This window comes from Stenella coeruleoalba (assembly GCF_951394435.1).
Source record: "Stenella coeruleoalba genome assembly, contig: scaffold_224, whole genome shotgun sequence".
NCBI classification, from domain to species: Eukaryota; Metazoa; Chordata; class Mammalia; order Artiodactyla; family Delphinidae; genus Stenella; species Stenella coeruleoalba.
In genome coordinates this window covers 29,163-45,340 of record NW_027645930.1, presented here as the reverse complement: position 1 = coordinate 45,340, position 16,178 = coordinate 29,163, and the positions used below count along the sequence as shown (strand labels likewise).

Genomic DNA, 16,178 nt, shown 5'->3' with positions numbered 1-16,178 from the left:
CTCTAGGTTCCACATGCATGTTATAGCTGAAGGAAGAATACCTTAAACCTGGGTAGTTGAAACCTGTGGAATGGGTACCATGCAATATGACTTCAAAGGGTCTTCATTTGATCACGGAACCTCTCCAATCCTATCACTGCTGCGTTTATGCCCCTGTACACATGCTTGATTCTCTTTCGGAGACATAGCAATCCATAGGTTTTAAGATACTTACTAGTCAGGTACATTCTTAGGCGTTTAATATGGGGTGTTGAGTCCATTTCGTTGAGCAAGGAGTAGCTCTTGTCTATTCCATATTTGGCTTAAGGAACTTTATCTGTGCTCATTTCAATCTCTGGTTTTATGCAGCACCCCAACTCACCTTTACCCTTAAGCAAGAATAAGTTGGTTTTCTAAATTTGAGACCCTGTTCTGTTCTGTAATTCAGTTCCTGTGTAGCCAAGTTTACATTCCGTGTATTACTGATATCTTATGATGTTTCTTTTTCTGTGTGACTTATTTCAGTTAGAATCATCATACCTGAATCCACTCATTGTGCTGCTAAGGGCCTGATGACACAGATTTCATTGCTGAGTGATATTGCTTTGTAAGTAAATACCAAAACTTCTTTATCCATTTTTCACTTTCTGCGATGTTGAACTTGTACTGTAAACGAGGTTCTTGTAAACAGAGCCGTTCCAAACTTTGGGGTGGCTGTGTCTTTTTGATTTTAATTTCCCTAAGCTATAGGACCATAAGTGGAAGTGCCCTAGGTTCTGTTGCTTTGTTTTTTAGATGTTTCAGGAAACACCATACACTTCTCCCGAGTGGTTGTTGGCAATTTACATCCCGCCCATCAGCATAACAAGGCTCCCAGTTCTCCATGGCCTGTCCTGCCTTTCTGGATTTTACACTTGTTTCAGATGGCCCTTTTGACCGGGGGGAAGTGAGACTTCATTGTAGTGCAGATTTCCTTTGCAAGCTTGCTTGGTTGGCCAAAAAGGGCGTATGCGTTTTTTCCTGAATATATTCAGGAAAAAACGCATACGCCCTTTTTGGCCAAGTGCATCATTGTGGACGTTCTGTCTCTTTTCCTATGCTTTCAATGCAATTCCAGTCTACCTCCTGAAATCGGTTTCCTGCAATTCTGCCCCGCTTTCAAGTCCTCTTGGCAGCCTTACTTCAGTCTATTTTTGGACGATAGCTGTCATTTATAACTCTGCACGTTTGTGAATTACAGTGCCCCTGAGCTCCTTTCTTCAACTCGCTTTCTTTTGAGCTGGCCGCAACACCGCAGGATGGCTTCAGGCCCTAATCTGGTTCCGGTACGGCACGCTGAGCCTTTGGTTATTTCCTCTTCCTGTTGGGAAATGAGAGTTAAATTTGCCCGTCCAGACACCTCCAGCTAGCCTCTCATTGGTTCTCGCTATTCCTGTTCATCTTCCGCAGAAATTGCAAACTGTGCCAAACAGGAGGTTAAAGGCGCTGACTCTCCAAGTGGGGAGAGTGTTAGTAAAGCGTCTGGAATGTTGCACCCGAGTACCAGGGGAGGAAAACTGAGACATATTTGAACACGTCTCCCGATCACATGGTTGATCATACTCTGGGTTCCACATGCATGTTTTAGCTGAAGGAAGAATACCTAAAACCTGGGTAGTTGAAACCCGTGGAATGGGTACCATGCAATATGACTTCAAAGGGTCTTCATTTGCTCACCGAACATATCCAATCCTATCACTGCTGCGTTTATGCCCCTGTACACATGCTTGATTCTCTTTCGGAGACATAGCAATCCATAGGTTTTAAGATACTTACTAGTCAGGTACATTCTTAGGCGTTTAATATGCGGTGTTGAGTCCATTTCGTTGAGCAACGAGTAGCTCTTGTCTATTCCATATTTGGCTTAAGGAACTTTATATGTGCTCATTTCAATCTCTGGTTTTATGCAGCACCCCAACTCACCTTTCCCCTTAAGCAAGCATAAGTTGGTTTTCTAAATTTGAGACCCTGTTCTGTTTTGGAATGCAGTTCCTGTGTAGCCAAGTTTAATTCCGTGTATTAGTGATATCTTATGATGTTTCTTTTTCTGTGTGACTTATTTCAGTTAGAATCATCGTACCTGAATCCACTCATTATCCTGCTACGGGCCTGATGACATAGATTTCATTGCTGAGTGATACTGCATTGTACGTAAGTACCACAAGTTCTTTATCCATTTTTCACTTTCTGTGATATTGAACTAGTACGGTAAACGAGGTTCTTGTAAACAGAGGCGTCCCAAACTTTGGGGTGGCTGTGTCTTTTTGATTTTAATTTCCCTAAGCTATAGGACCATAAGTGGCAGTGCCCTAGTCTCTGTTGCTTTGTTTTTTAGATGTTTCAGGAAACACCATACACTTCTCCCTAGTGTCTGTTGGCAATTTACATCCCGCCCATCAGCATAACAAGGCTCCCAGTTCTCCATGGCCTGTCCTGCCTTTCTGGATTTTACACTTTTTTCAGATGGCCCTTTTGACCGGGGGGAAGTGAGACTTCATTGTAGTGCAGATTTCCTTTGCAAGCTTGCTTGGTTGGCCAAAAAGGGCGTATGCGTTTTTTCCTGAATATATTCAGGAAAAAACGCATACGCCCTTTTTGGCCAAGTGCATCATTGTGGACGTTCTGCCTCTTTTCCTATGCTTTCAATGCAATTCCAGTCTACCTCCTGAAATCGGTTTCCTGCAATTCTGCCCCGCTTTCAAGTCCTCTTGGCAGCCTTACTTCAGTATATTTTTGGACGATAGCTGTCATTTATAACTCTGCAGGTTTGTGAATTACAGTGCCCCTGAGCTCCTTTCTTCAACTTGCTTTCTTGTGACCTGGCCGCAACACCGCAGGATGGCTTCAGGCCCTAATCTGGTTCCGGTACGGCACGCTGAGCCTTTGGTTATTTCCTCTTCCTGGTGGGAAATGAGAGTTAAATTTGCCCGTCCAGACACCTCCAGCTAGCCTCTCATTGGTTCTCGCTATTCCTGTTCATCTTCCGCAGAAATTGCAAACTGTGCCAAACAGGAGGTTAAAGGCGCTGACTCTCCAAGTGGGGAGACTGTTAGTAAAGCGTCTGGAATGTTGCACCCGAGTACCAGGGTACGAAAACTGAGACATATTTGAACACGTCTCCCGTTCACATGGTTGATCATACTCTGGGTTCCACATGCATGTTTTAGCTGAAGGAAGAATACCTTAAACCTGGAGAGTTGAGACCCGTGTAATGGGTACCATGCAATATGACTTCAAAGGGTCTTCATTTGCTCACCGAACCTCTCCAATCCTATCACTGCTGCGTTTATGCCCCTGTACACATGCTTGATTCTCTTTTGGAGACATAGCAATCCATAGGTTTTACGATACTTACTAGTCAGGTACATTCTTAGGCGTTTAATATGCGGTGTTGAGTCCATTTCGTTGAGCAAGGAGTAGCTCTTGTCTATTCCATATTTGACTTAAGGAACTTTATCTGTGCTCATTTCAATCTCTGGTTTTATGCAGCACCCCACCTCACCTTTACCCTTAAGCAAGCATAAGTTGGTTTTCTAAATTTGAGACCCTGTTCTGTTCTGTAATTCAGTTCCTGTGTAGCCAAGTTTACATTCCGTGTATTACTGATATCTTATGATGGTTCTTTTTCTGTGTGACTTATTTCAGTTAGAATCATCATACCTGAATCCACTCATTGTGCTGCTAAGGGCCTGATGACATAGATTTCATTGCTGAGTGATATTGCTTTGTAAGTAAATACCACAACTTCTTTATCCATTTTTCACTTTCTGCGATGTTGAACTTGTACTGTAAATGAGGTTCTTGTAAACAGAGGCGTCCCAAACTTTGGGGTGGCTGTGTCTTTTTGATTTTAATTTCCCTAAGCTATAGGACCATAAGTGGCAGTGCCCTAGGCTCTGTTGCTTTGTTTTTTAGATGTTTCAGGAAACACCATACACTTCTCCCGAGTGTCTGTTGGCAATTTACATCCCGCCCATCAGCATAACAAGGCTCCCAGTTCTCCATGGCCTGTCCTGCCTTTCTGGATTTTACACTTTTTTCAGATGGCCCTTTTGACTGGGGGGAAGTGAGACTTCATTGTAGTGCAGATTTCCTTTGCAAGCTTGCTTGGTTGGCCAAAAAGGGCGTATGCGTTTTTTCCTGATTATATTCAGGAAAAAACGCATACGCCCTTTTTGGCCAAGTGCATCATTGTGGACGTTCTGCCTCTTTTCCTATGCTTTCAATGCAATTCCAGTCTACCTCCTGAAATCGGTTTCCTGCAATTCTGCCCCACTTTCAAGTCCTCTTGGCAGCCTTACTTCAGTCTATTTTTGGACGATAGCTGTCATTTATAACTCTGCAGGTTTGTGAATTACAGTGCCCCTGAGCTCCTTTCTTCAACTCGCTTTCTTGTGACCTGGCCGCAACACCGCAGGAGGGCTTCAGGCCCTAATCTGGTTCCGGCCCGGCATGCTGAGCCTTTGGTTAATTCCTCTTCCTGGTAGGAAATGAGAGTTAAATTTGCCCGTCCAGACACCTCCAGCTAGCCTCTCATTGGTTCTCGCTATTCCTGTTCATCTTCCGCAGAAATTGCAAACTGGGCCAAACAGGAGGTTAAAGGGACTGACTCTCCAAGTGGGGAGAGTGTTAGTAAAGCGTCTGGAATGTTGCACCCGAGTACCAGGGGAGGAAAACTGAGACATATATGAACACGTCTCCCGATCACATGGTTGATCATACTCTAGGTTCCACATGCATGTTTTAGCTGAAGGAAGAATACCTTAAACCTGGGTAGTTGAAACCTGTGGAATGGGTACCATGCAATATGACTTCAAAGGGTCTTCATTTGCTCACCGAACCTCTCCAGTCCTATCACTGCTGCGTTTATGTCCCTGTACACATGCTTGATTCTCTTTCGGAGACATAGCAATCCATAGGTTTTAAGATACTTACTAGTCAGGTACATTCTTAGGCGTTTAATATGGGGTGTTGAGTCCATTTCGTTGAGCAAGGAGTAGCTCTTGTCTATTCCATATTTGGCTTAAGGAACTTTATCTGTGCTCATTTCGATCTCTGGTTTTATGCAGCACCCCAACTCACCTTTCCCCTTAAGCAAGCATAAGTTGGTTTTCTAAATTTGAGACCCTGTTCTGTTCTGTAATTCCGTTCCTGTGTAGCCAAGTTTACATTCCGTGTATTAGTGATATCTTATGATGTTTCTTTTTCTGTGTGACTTATTTCAGTTAGAATCATCGTACCTGAATGCACTCATTATGCTGCTACGGGCCTGATGACATAGATTTCATTGCTGAGTGATAATGCATTGTACGTAAGTACCACTAGTTCTTTATCCATTTTTCACTTTCTGTGATATTGATCTTGTACGGTAAACGAGGTTCTTGTAAACAGAGGCTTCCCAAACTTTGGGGTGGCTGTGTGTTTTTGATTTTAACTTCCCTAAGCTATAGGACCATAAGTGGAAGTGCCCTAGGCTCTGTTGCTTTGTTTTTTAGATGTTTCAGGAAACACCATACACTTCTCCCGAGTGGTTGTTGGCAATTTACATCCCGCCCTTCAGCATAACAAGGCTCCCAGTTCTCCATGGCCTGTCCTGCCTTTCTGGATTTTACACTTTTTTCAGATGGCCCTTTTGACCGGGGGGAAGTGAGACTTCATTGTAGTGCAGATTTCCTTTGCAAGCTTGCTTGGTTGGCCAAAAAGGGCGTATGCGTTTTTTCCTGAATATATTCAGGAAAAAACGCATACGCCCTTTTTGGCCAAGTGCATCATTGTGGACGTTCTGCCTCTTTTCCTATGCTTTCAATGCAATTCCAGTCTACCTCCTGAAATCGGTTTCCTGCAATTCTGCCGCGCTTTCAAGTCCTCTTGGCAGCCTTACTTCAGTCTATTTTTGGACGATAGCTGTCATTTATAACTCTGCAGGTTTGTGAATTACAGTGCCCCTGAGCTCCTTTCTTCAACTCGCTTTCTTTTGAGCTGGCCGCAACACCGCAGGATGGCTTCAGGCCCTAATCTGGTTCCGGTACGGCATGCTGAGCTTTTGGTTATTTCCTCTTCCTGGTGGGAAATGAGAGTTAAATTTGCCCGTCCAGACACCTCCAGCTAGCCTCTCATTGGTTCTCACTATTCCTGTTCATCTTCCGCAGAAATTGCAAACTGGGCCAAACAGGAGGTTAAAGGCGCTGACTCTCCATGTGGGGAGAGTGTTAGTAAAGCGTCTGGAATGTGGCACCCGAGTACCAGGGGAGGAAAACTGAGACATATTGGAACACGTCTCCCGATCACATGGTTGATCATACTCTGGGTTCCACATGCATGTTTTAGCTGAAGGAAGAATACCTAAAACCTGGGTAGTTGAAACCCGTGGAATGGGTACCATGCAATATGACTTCAAAGGGTCTTCATTTGCTCACCGAACCTCTCCAATCCTATCATGCTGCATTTATGCCCCTGTACACATGCTTGATTCTCTTTCAGAGACATAGCAATCCATAGGTTTTAAGATAGTTACTAGTCAGGTACATTCTTAGGTGTTTAATATGCGGTGTTGAGTCCATTTCGTTGAGCAAGGAGTAGCTCTTGTCTATTCCATATTTGGCTTAAGGAACTTTATCTGTGCTCATTTCAATCTCTGGTTTTATGCAGCAACCCAACTCACCTTTCCCCTTAAGCAAGCATAAGTTGGTATTTTAAATTTGAGAACCTGTTCTGTTTTGGAATTCAGTTCCTGTGTAGCCAAGTTTACATTCCGTGTATTACTGATATCTTATGATGTTTCTTTTTCTGTGTGACTTATTTCAGTTAGAATCATCGTACCTGAATCTACTCATTATGCTGCTTCGGGCCTGATGACATATATTTCATTGCTGAGTGATACTGCATTGTACGTAAGTACCACAAGTTCTTTATCCATTTTTCACTTTCTATGATATTGAACTTGTACGGTAAACGAGGTTCTTGTAAACAGAGGCGTCCCAAACTTTGGGGTGGCTGTGTCTTTTTGATTTTAATTTCCCTAAGCTATAGGACCATAAGTGGAAGTGCCCTAGACTCTGTTGCTTTGTTTTTTAGATGTTTCAGGAAACACCATACACTTCTCCTGAGTGTCTGTTGGCAATTTACATCCCGCCCATCAGCATAACAAGGCTCCCAGTTCTCCATGGCCTGTGCTGCCTTTCTGGATTTTACACTTTTTTCAGATGGCCCTTTTGACCGTGGGGAAGTGAGACTTCATTGTAGTGCAGATTTCCTTTGCAAGTTTGCTTGGTTGGCCAAAAAGGGCGTATGAGTTTTTTCCTGAATATATTCAGGAAAAAACGCATATGCCCTTTTTGGCCAAGTGCATCATTGTGGACGTTCTGCCTCTTTTCCTATGCTTTCAATGCAATTCCAGTCTACCTCCTGAAATCGGTTTCCTGCAATTCTGCCCCGCTTTCAAGTCCTCTTGGCAGCCTTACTTCAGTATATTTTTGGACGATAGCTGTCATTTATAACTCTGCAGGTTTGTGAATTACAGTGCCCCTGAGCTCCTTTCTTCAACTCGCTTTCTTGTGACCTGGCCGCAACACCGCAGGATGGCTTCAGGCCCTAATCTGGTTCCTGCACGGCACGCTGAGCCTTTGGTTAATTCCTCTTCCTGGTGGGAAATGATAGTTAAATTTGCCCGTCCAGACACCTCCAGCTAGTCTCTCATTGGTTCTCGCTATTCCTGTTCATTTTCCGCAGAAATTGCAAACTGGGCCAAACAGGAGGTTAAAGGCACTGACTCTTCAAGTCGGGAGAGCGTTAGTAAAGCGTCTGGAATGTTGCACCCGAGTACCAGGGGAGGAAAACTGAGACATATTTGAACACGTCTCCCGTTCACATGGTTGATCATACTTGGGTTCCACATGCATGTTTTAGCTGAAGGAAGAATACCTTAAACCTGGAGAGTTGAGACCCGTGTAATGGGTACCATGCAATATGACTTCAAAGGGTCTTCATTTGCTCACCGAACCTCTCCAATCCTATCACTGCTGCGTTTATGCCCCTGTACACATGCTTGATTCTCTTTTGGAGACATAGCAATCCATAGGTTTTACGATACTTACTAGTCAGGTACATTCTTAGGCGTTTAATATGCGGTGTTGAGTCCATTTCGTTGAGCAAGGAGTAGCTCTTGTCTATTCCATATTTGACTTAAGGAACTTTATCTGTGCTCATTTCAATCTCTGGTTTTATGCAGCACCCCAACTCACCTTTCCCCTTAAGCAAGCATAAGTTGGTTTTCTAAATTTGAGACCCTGTTCTGTTCTGTAATTCAGTTCCTGTGTAGCCAAGTTTACATTCCGTGTATTACTGATATCTTACGATGTTTCTTTTTCTGTGTGACTTATTTCAGTTAGAATCATCATACCTGAATCCACTCATTGTGATGCTAAGGGCCTGATGACATAGATTTCATTGCTGAGTGATATTGCTTTGTAAGTAAATACCACAACTTCTTTATCCATTTTTCACTTTCTGCGATGTTGAACTTGTACTGTAAACGAGGTTCTTGTAAACAGAGGCGTCCCAAACTTTGGGGTGGCTGTGTCTTTTTGATTTTAATTTCCCTAAGCTATAGGACCATAAGTGGCAGTGCCCCAGGCTCTGTTGCTTTGTATTTTAGATGTTTCAGGAAACACCATACACTTCTCCCGAGTGTCTGTTGGCAATTTACATCCCGCCCATCAGCATAACAAGGCTCCCAGTTCTCCATGGCCTGTCCTGACTTTCTGGATTTTACACTTTTTTCAGATGGCCCTTTTGACCGGGGGGAAGTGAGACTTCATTGTAGTGCAGATTTCCTTTGCAAGCTTGCTTGGTTGGCCAAAAAGGGCGTATGCGTTTTTTCCTGAATATATTCAGGAAAAAACGCATACGCCCTTTTTGGCCAAGTGCATCATTGTGGACGTTCTGCCTCTTTTCCTATGCTTTCAATGCAATTCCAGTCTACCTCCTGAAATCGGTTTCCTGCAATTCTGCCCCGCTTTCAAGTCCTCTTGGCAGCCTTACTTCAATCTATTTTTGGACGATAGCTGTCATTTATAACTCTGCAGGTTTGTGAATTACAGTGCCCCTGAGCTCCTTTCTTCAACTCGCTTTCTTGTGACCTGGCCGCAACACCGTAGGATGGCTTCAGGCCCTAATCTGGTTCCGGCACGGCACGCTGAGCCTTTGGTTAATTCCTCTTCCTGGTGGGAAATAAGAGTTAAATTTGCCCGTCCAGACACCTCCAGCTAGTCTCTCATTGGTTCTCCCTATTCCTCTTCAACTTCCGCAGTAATTGCAAACTGGGCCAAACAGGAGGTTAAAGGCACTGACTCTTCAAGTCGGGAGAGCGTTAGTAAAGCGTCTGGAATGTTGCACCCGAGTACCAGGGGAGGAAAACTGAGACATATTTGAACACGTCTCCCGTTCACATGGTTGATCATACTTGGGTTCCACATGCATGTTTTAGCTGAAGGAAGAATACCTTAAACCTGGAGAGTTGAGACCCGTGTAATGGGTACCATGCAATATGACTTCAAAGGGTCTTCATTTGCTCACCGAACCTCTCCAATCCTATCACTGCTGCGTTTATGCCCCTGTACACATGCTTGATTCTCTTTTGGAGACATAGCAATCCATAGGTTTTACGATACTTACTAGTCAGGTACATTCTTAGGCATTTAATATGCGGTGTTGAGTCCATTTCGTTGAGCAAGGAGTAGCTCTTGTCTATTCCATATTTGACTTAAGGAACTTTATCTGTGCTCATTTCAATCTCTGGTTTTATGCAGCACCCCAACTCACCTTTCCCCTTAAGCAAGCATAAGTTGGTTTTCTAAATTTGAGACCCTGTTCTGTTCTGTAATTCAGTTCCTGTGTAGCCAAGTTTACATTCCGTGTATTACTGATATCTTACGATGTTTCTTTTTCTGTGTGACTTATTTCAGTTAGAATCATCATACCTGAATCCACTCATTGTGATGCTAAGGGCCTGATGACATAGATTTCATTGCTGAGTGATATTGCTTTGTAAGTAAATACCACAACTTCTTTATCCATTTTTCACTTTCTGCGATGTTGAACTTGTACTGTAAACGAGGTTCTTGTAAACAGAGGCGTCCCAAACTTTGGGGTGGCTGTGTCTTTTTGATTTTAATTTCCCTAAGCTATAGGACCATAAGTGGCAGTGCCCCAGGCTCTGTTGCTTTGTATTTTAGATGTTTCAGGAAACACCATACACTTCTCCCGAGTGTCTGTTGGCAATTTACATCCCGCCCATCAGCATAACAAGGCTCCCAGTTCTCCATGGCCTGTCCTGACTTTCTGGATTTTACACTTTTTTCAGATGGCCCTTTTGACCGGGGGGAAGTGAGACTTCATTGTAGTGCAGATTTCCTTTGCAAGCTTGCTTGGTTGGCCAAAAAGGGCGTATGCGTTTTTTCCTGAATATATTCAGGAAAAAACGCATACGCCCTTTTTGGCCAAGTGCATCATTGTGGACGTTCTGCCTCTTTTCCTATGCTTTCAATGCAATTCCAGTCTACCTCCTGAAATCGGTTTCCTGCAATTCTGCCCCGCTTTCAAGTCCTCTTGGCAGCCTTACTTCAATCTATTTTTGGACGATAGCTGTCATTTATAACTCTGCAGGTTTGTGAATTACAGTGCCCCTGAGCTCCTTTCTTCAACTCGCTTTCTTGTGACCTGGCCGCAACACCGCAGGATGGCTTCAGGCCCTAATCTGGTTCCGGCACGGCACGCTGAGCCTTTGGTTAATTCCTCTTCCTGGTGGAAATGATAGTTAAATTTGCCCGTCCAGACACCTCCAGCTAGTCTCTCATTGGTTCTCGCTATTCCTGTTCATTTTCCGCAGAAATTGCAAACTGGGCCAAACAGGAGGTTAAAGGGACTGACTCTCCAAGTCGGGAGAGTGTTAGTAAAGCGTCTGGAATGTTGCACCCGAGTACCAGGGAAGGAAAACTGAGACATATTTGAACACGTCTCCCGATCACATGGTTGATCATACTCTGGGTTCCACATGCATGTTTTAGCTGAAGGAAGAATACCTAAAACCTGGGTAGTTGAAACCCGTGGAATGGGTACCATGCAATATGACTTCAAAGGGTCTTCATTTGCTCACCGAACCTCTCCAGTCCTATCACTGCTGCGTTTATGCCCCTGTACACATGCTTGATTCTCTTTCGGAGACATAACAATCCATAGGTTTTAAGATACTTACTAGTCAGTTATATTCTTAGGCGTTTAATATGCGGTGTTGAGTCCATTTCGTTGAGCAAGGAGTAGCTCTTGTCTATTCCATATTTGGCTTAAGGAACTTTATCTGTGCTCATTTCAATCTCTGGTTTTATGCAGCACCCCAACTCACCTTTCCCCTTAAGCAAGCATAAGTTGGTTTTCTAAATTTGAGACCCTGTTCTGTTCTGTAATTCCGTTCCTGTGTAGCCAAGTTTACATTCCGTGTATTAGTGATATCTTATGATGTTTCTTTTTCTGTGTGACTTATTTCAGTTAGAATCATCGTACCTGAATGCACTCATTATGCTGCTACGGGCCTGATGACATAGATTTCATTGCTGAGTGATAATGCATTGTACGTAAGTACCACTAGTTCTTTATCCATTTTTCACTTTCTGTGATATTGATCTTGTACGGTAAACGAGGTTCTTGTAAACAGAGGCTTCCCAAACTTTGGGGTGGCTGTGTGTTTTTGATTTTAACTTCCCTAAGCTATAGGACCATAAGTGGAAGTGCCCTAGGTTCTGTTGCTTTGTTTTTTAGATGTTTCAGGAAACACCATACACTTCTCCCTAGTGTCTGTTGGCAATTTACATCCCGCCCATCAGCATAACAAGGCTCCCAGTTCTCCATGGCCTGTCCTGCCTTTCTGGATTTTACACCTTTTTCAGATGGCCCTTTTGACCGGGGGGAAGTGAGACTTCATTGTAGTGCAGATTTCCTTTGCAAGCTTGCTTGGTTGGCCAAAAAGTGCGTATGCGTTTTTTCCTGAATATATTCAGGAAAAAACGCATACGCCCTTTTTGGCCAAGTGCATCATTGTGGACGTTCTGCCTCTTTTCCTATGCTTTCAATGCAATTCCAGTCTACCTCCTGAAATCGGTTTCCTCCAATTCTGCCCCGCTTTCAAGTCCTCTTGGCAGCCTTACTTCAGTCTATTTTTGGACGATAGCTGTCATTTATAACTCTGCAGGTTTGTGAATTACAGTGCCCCTGAGCTCCTTTCTTCAACTCGCTTTCTTGCGACCTGGCCGCAACACCGTAGGATGGCTTCTGGCCCTAATCTGGTTCCGGCACGGCACGCTGAGCCTTTGGTTAATTCCTCTTCCTGGTGGGAAATAAGAGTTAAATTTGCCCGTCCAGACACCTCCAGCTAGTCTCTCATTGGTTCTCCCTATTCCTCTTCAACTTCCGCAGTAATTGCAAACTGGGCCAAACAGGAGGTTAAAGGCACTGAATCTTCAAGTCGGGAGAGCGTTAGTAAAGCGTCTGGAATGTTGCACCCGAGTTCCAGGGGAGGAAAACTGAGACATATTTGAACACGTCTCCCGTTCACATGGTTGATCATACTTGGGTTCCACATGCATGTTTTAGCTGAAGGAAGAATACCTTAAACCTGGAGAGTTGAGACCCGTGTAATGGGTACCATGCAATATGACTTCAAAGGGTCTTCATTTGCTCACCGAACCTCTCCAATCCTATCACTGCTGCGTTTATGCCCCTGTACACGTGCTTGATTCTCTTTTGGAGACATAGCAATCCATAGGTTTTACGATACTTACTAGTCAGGTACATTCTTAGGCGTTTAATATGCGGTGTTGAGTCCATTTCGTTGAGCAAGGAGTAGCTCTTGTCTATTCCATATTTGACTTAAGGAACTTTATCTGTGCTCATTTCAATCTCTGGTTTTATGCAGCACCCCAACTCACCTTTCCCCTTAAGCAAGCATAAGTTGGTTTTCTAAATTTGAGACCCTGTTCTGTTCTGTAATTCAGTTCCTGTGTAGCCAAGTTTACATTCCGTGTATTAATGATATCTTACGATGTTTCTTTTTCTGTGTGACTTATTTCAGTTAGAATCATCATACCTGAATCCACTCATTGTGATGCTAAGGGCCTGATGACATAGATTTCATTGCTGAGTGATATTGCTTTGTAAGTAAATACCACAACTTCTTTATCCATTTTTCACTTTCTGCGATGTTGAACTTGTACTGTAAACGAGGTTCTTGTAAACAGAGGCGTCCCAAACTTTGGGGTGGCTGTGTCTTTTTGATTTTAATTTCCCTAAGCTATAGGACCATAAGTGGCAGTGCCCTAGGCTCTGTTGCTTTGTTTTTTAGATGTTTCAGGAAACACCATACACTTCTCCCAAGTGTCTGTTGGCAATTTACATCCCGCCCATCAGCATAACAAGGCTCCCAGTTCTCCATGGCCTGTCCTGCCTTTCTGGATTTTACACTTTTTTTAGATGGCCCTTTTGACTGGGGGTAAGTGAGACTTCATTGTAGTGCAGATTTCCTTTGCAAGCTTGCTTGGTTGGCCAAAAAGGGCGTATGCGTTTTTTCCTGAATATATTCAGGAAAAAACGCATACGCCCTTTTTGGCCAAGTGCATCATTGTGGACGTTCTGCCTCTTTTCCTATGCTTTCAATGCAATTCCAGTCTACCTCCTGAAATCGGTTTCCTGCAATTCTGCCCCGCTTTCAAGTCCTCTTGGCAGCCTTACTTCAATCTATTTTTGGACGATAGCTGTCATTTATAACTCTGCAGGTTTGTGAATTACAGTGCCCCTGAGCTCCTTTCTTCAACTTGCTTTCTTGTGACCTGGCCGCAACACCGCAGGATGGTTTCAGGCCCTAATCTTGTTCCGGCACGACACGCTGAGCCTTTGGTTATTTCCTCTTCCTGGTGGGAAATGAGAGTTAAATTTGCCCGTCCAGACACCTCCAGCTAGTCTCTCATTGCTTCTCGCTATTCCTGTTCATCTTCCCCAGAAATTGCAAACTGGGCCAAACAGGAGGTTAAAGGCGCTGACTCTCCAAGTCAGGAGAGTGTTAGTAAAGCGTCTGGAATGTTGCACCCGAGTACCAGGGTACGAAAACTGAGACATATTTGAACACGTCTCCCGTTCACACGGTTGATCATACTCTGGGTTCCACATGCATGTTTTAGCTGAAGGAAGAATACCTTAAACCTGGAGAGTTGAGACCCGTGTAATGGGTACCATGCAATATGACTTCAAAGGGTCTTCATTTGCTCACCGAACCTCTCCAATCCTATCACTGCTGCGTTTATGCCCCTGTACACACGCTTGATTCTCTTTTGGAGACATAGCAATCCATAGGTTTTAAGATACTTACTAGTCAGGTACATTCTTAGGCGTTTAATATGGGGTGTTGAGTCCATTTCGTTGAGCAAGGAGTAGCTCTTGTCTATTCCATATTTGGCTTAAGGAACTTTATCTGTGCTCATTTCAATCTCTGGTTTTATGCAGCACCCCAACTCACCTTCCCCTTAAGCAAGCATAAGTTGGTTTTCTAAACTTGAGACACTGTTCTGTTTTGTAATTCAGTTCATGTGTAGCCAAGTTCACATTCTGTGTATTAGTGATACCTTATGATGTTTCTTTTCTGTGTGACTTATTTCATTTCGAATCATCATACCTGAATGCACTCATTATGCTGCTACGGGCCTGATGACATAGATTTCATTGCTGAGTGATATTGCATTGTACGTAAGTACCACAAGTTCTTTATCCATTTTTCACTTTCTGCGATATTGAACTTGTACTGTAAACGAGGTTCTTGTAAACAGAGCCGTCCCAAACTTTGGGGTGGCTGTGTCTTTTTGATTTTAATTTCCCTAAGCTATAGGACCATAAGTGGAAGTGCCCTAGGTTCTGTTGCTTTGTTTTTTAGATGTTTCAGGAAACACCATACACTTCTCCAGAGTGGCTGTTGGCAATTTACATCCCGCCCATCAGCATAAGAAGGCTCCCAGTTCTCCATGGCCTGTCGTGCCTTTATGGATTTTACACTTTTTTCAGATGGCCCTTTTGACCAGGTGGAAATGAGACTTCATTGTAGTGCAGATTTCCTTTGCAAGCTTGCTTGGTTGGCCAAAAAGTGCGTATGCGTTTTTTCCTGAATATATTCAGGAAAAACACCTACGCCCTTTTTGGCCAAGTGCATCATTGTCGAGTTTCTGACTCTCTTCATATGCTTTCAATGCAATTCCAGTCTACCTCCTGAAATCGGTTTCCTGCAATTCTGCCTTGCTTTCAATGCCTCTTCATAGCCTTACCTCAATATATTTTTTAAAAATAGTTGGCCTTTATAACTCTGCAGGTTTTTGAATTGCAGTGGCCCTTAGCTCCATTTTTTAGCTCTTATTTTTGTGGTATTGCCCCATAACCACAGGATTCCTTGAAGCCCTATTTTTCTTCTGGGGCACCTGCTGTGCCTTTGGTTAATTCTTCTTACTGATGTGATATTAGAGTGACATGTGCCCATTGAAACCGCTACAGCTAGTTTCTCACTGGTTCCCCCTATTCCCATTCATCCTCTGCACTAACTGCAGACTGTGCGATACCAGAACTTAAAGGCATTGACTCCATGTGGGGATGTTGTTAGTAAAGTGGCTGGAATGTCGATCCGGAGCCCCAGGAGAGGAAAAATGAGGTGCGTTTTAGAAACCTTTCCCGATCATATGGTATACCAGTAGCTGGGTTTCCCAAGCATGGTTTAGCTGTAGGAAGATTCCCTTCAACCTGGAGTGTTGGGACCCTTGGACTGAGTAGCATGAAGTATTGCATTAAACTTTCGGCAGTTGCTCACCAAAGCTCACCAATCCTGTCAGCCCCAAGTGTCCAGCCTTATGTCTTATCCAGCTGTGGGTTTATATGTGGTCAATCCAGGTTGCATCACAGCCCCTGAGCGAATTTTGTAAGAATTTTTCTCTCTTTCATTGTTTCAGCGTTTTGTTTTTAAAATTTATTTCTATAATGGGGTTTAGCTCCTTTTCACTGCTGTGTTTGTGCCGCTCTGCACACACTTGATTCCCTTATGGAGATATATCAATACATGGGTTTTAAGATTCTTATTCCTCAGA

General features: G+C 43.6%; 1 long non-coding RNA gene across 1 annotated transcript in view; it reads left to right on the top strand.

Annotated features, from left to right (window-relative positions):
- The window catches only part of LOC307181458, an 88,508-nt gene extending 80,035 nt beyond the window's left edge, over nt 1–8,473 (top strand). Inside the window, exon 3 of the long non-coding RNA XR_013826806.1 lies at nt 8,402–8,473. This is a non-coding gene — a long non-coding RNA (uncharacterized lncRNA). The remainder of the gene's footprint in view (nt 1–8,401) is intronic.
- The last annotated feature ends 7,705 nt before the right edge of the window (nt 8,474–16,178 follow it).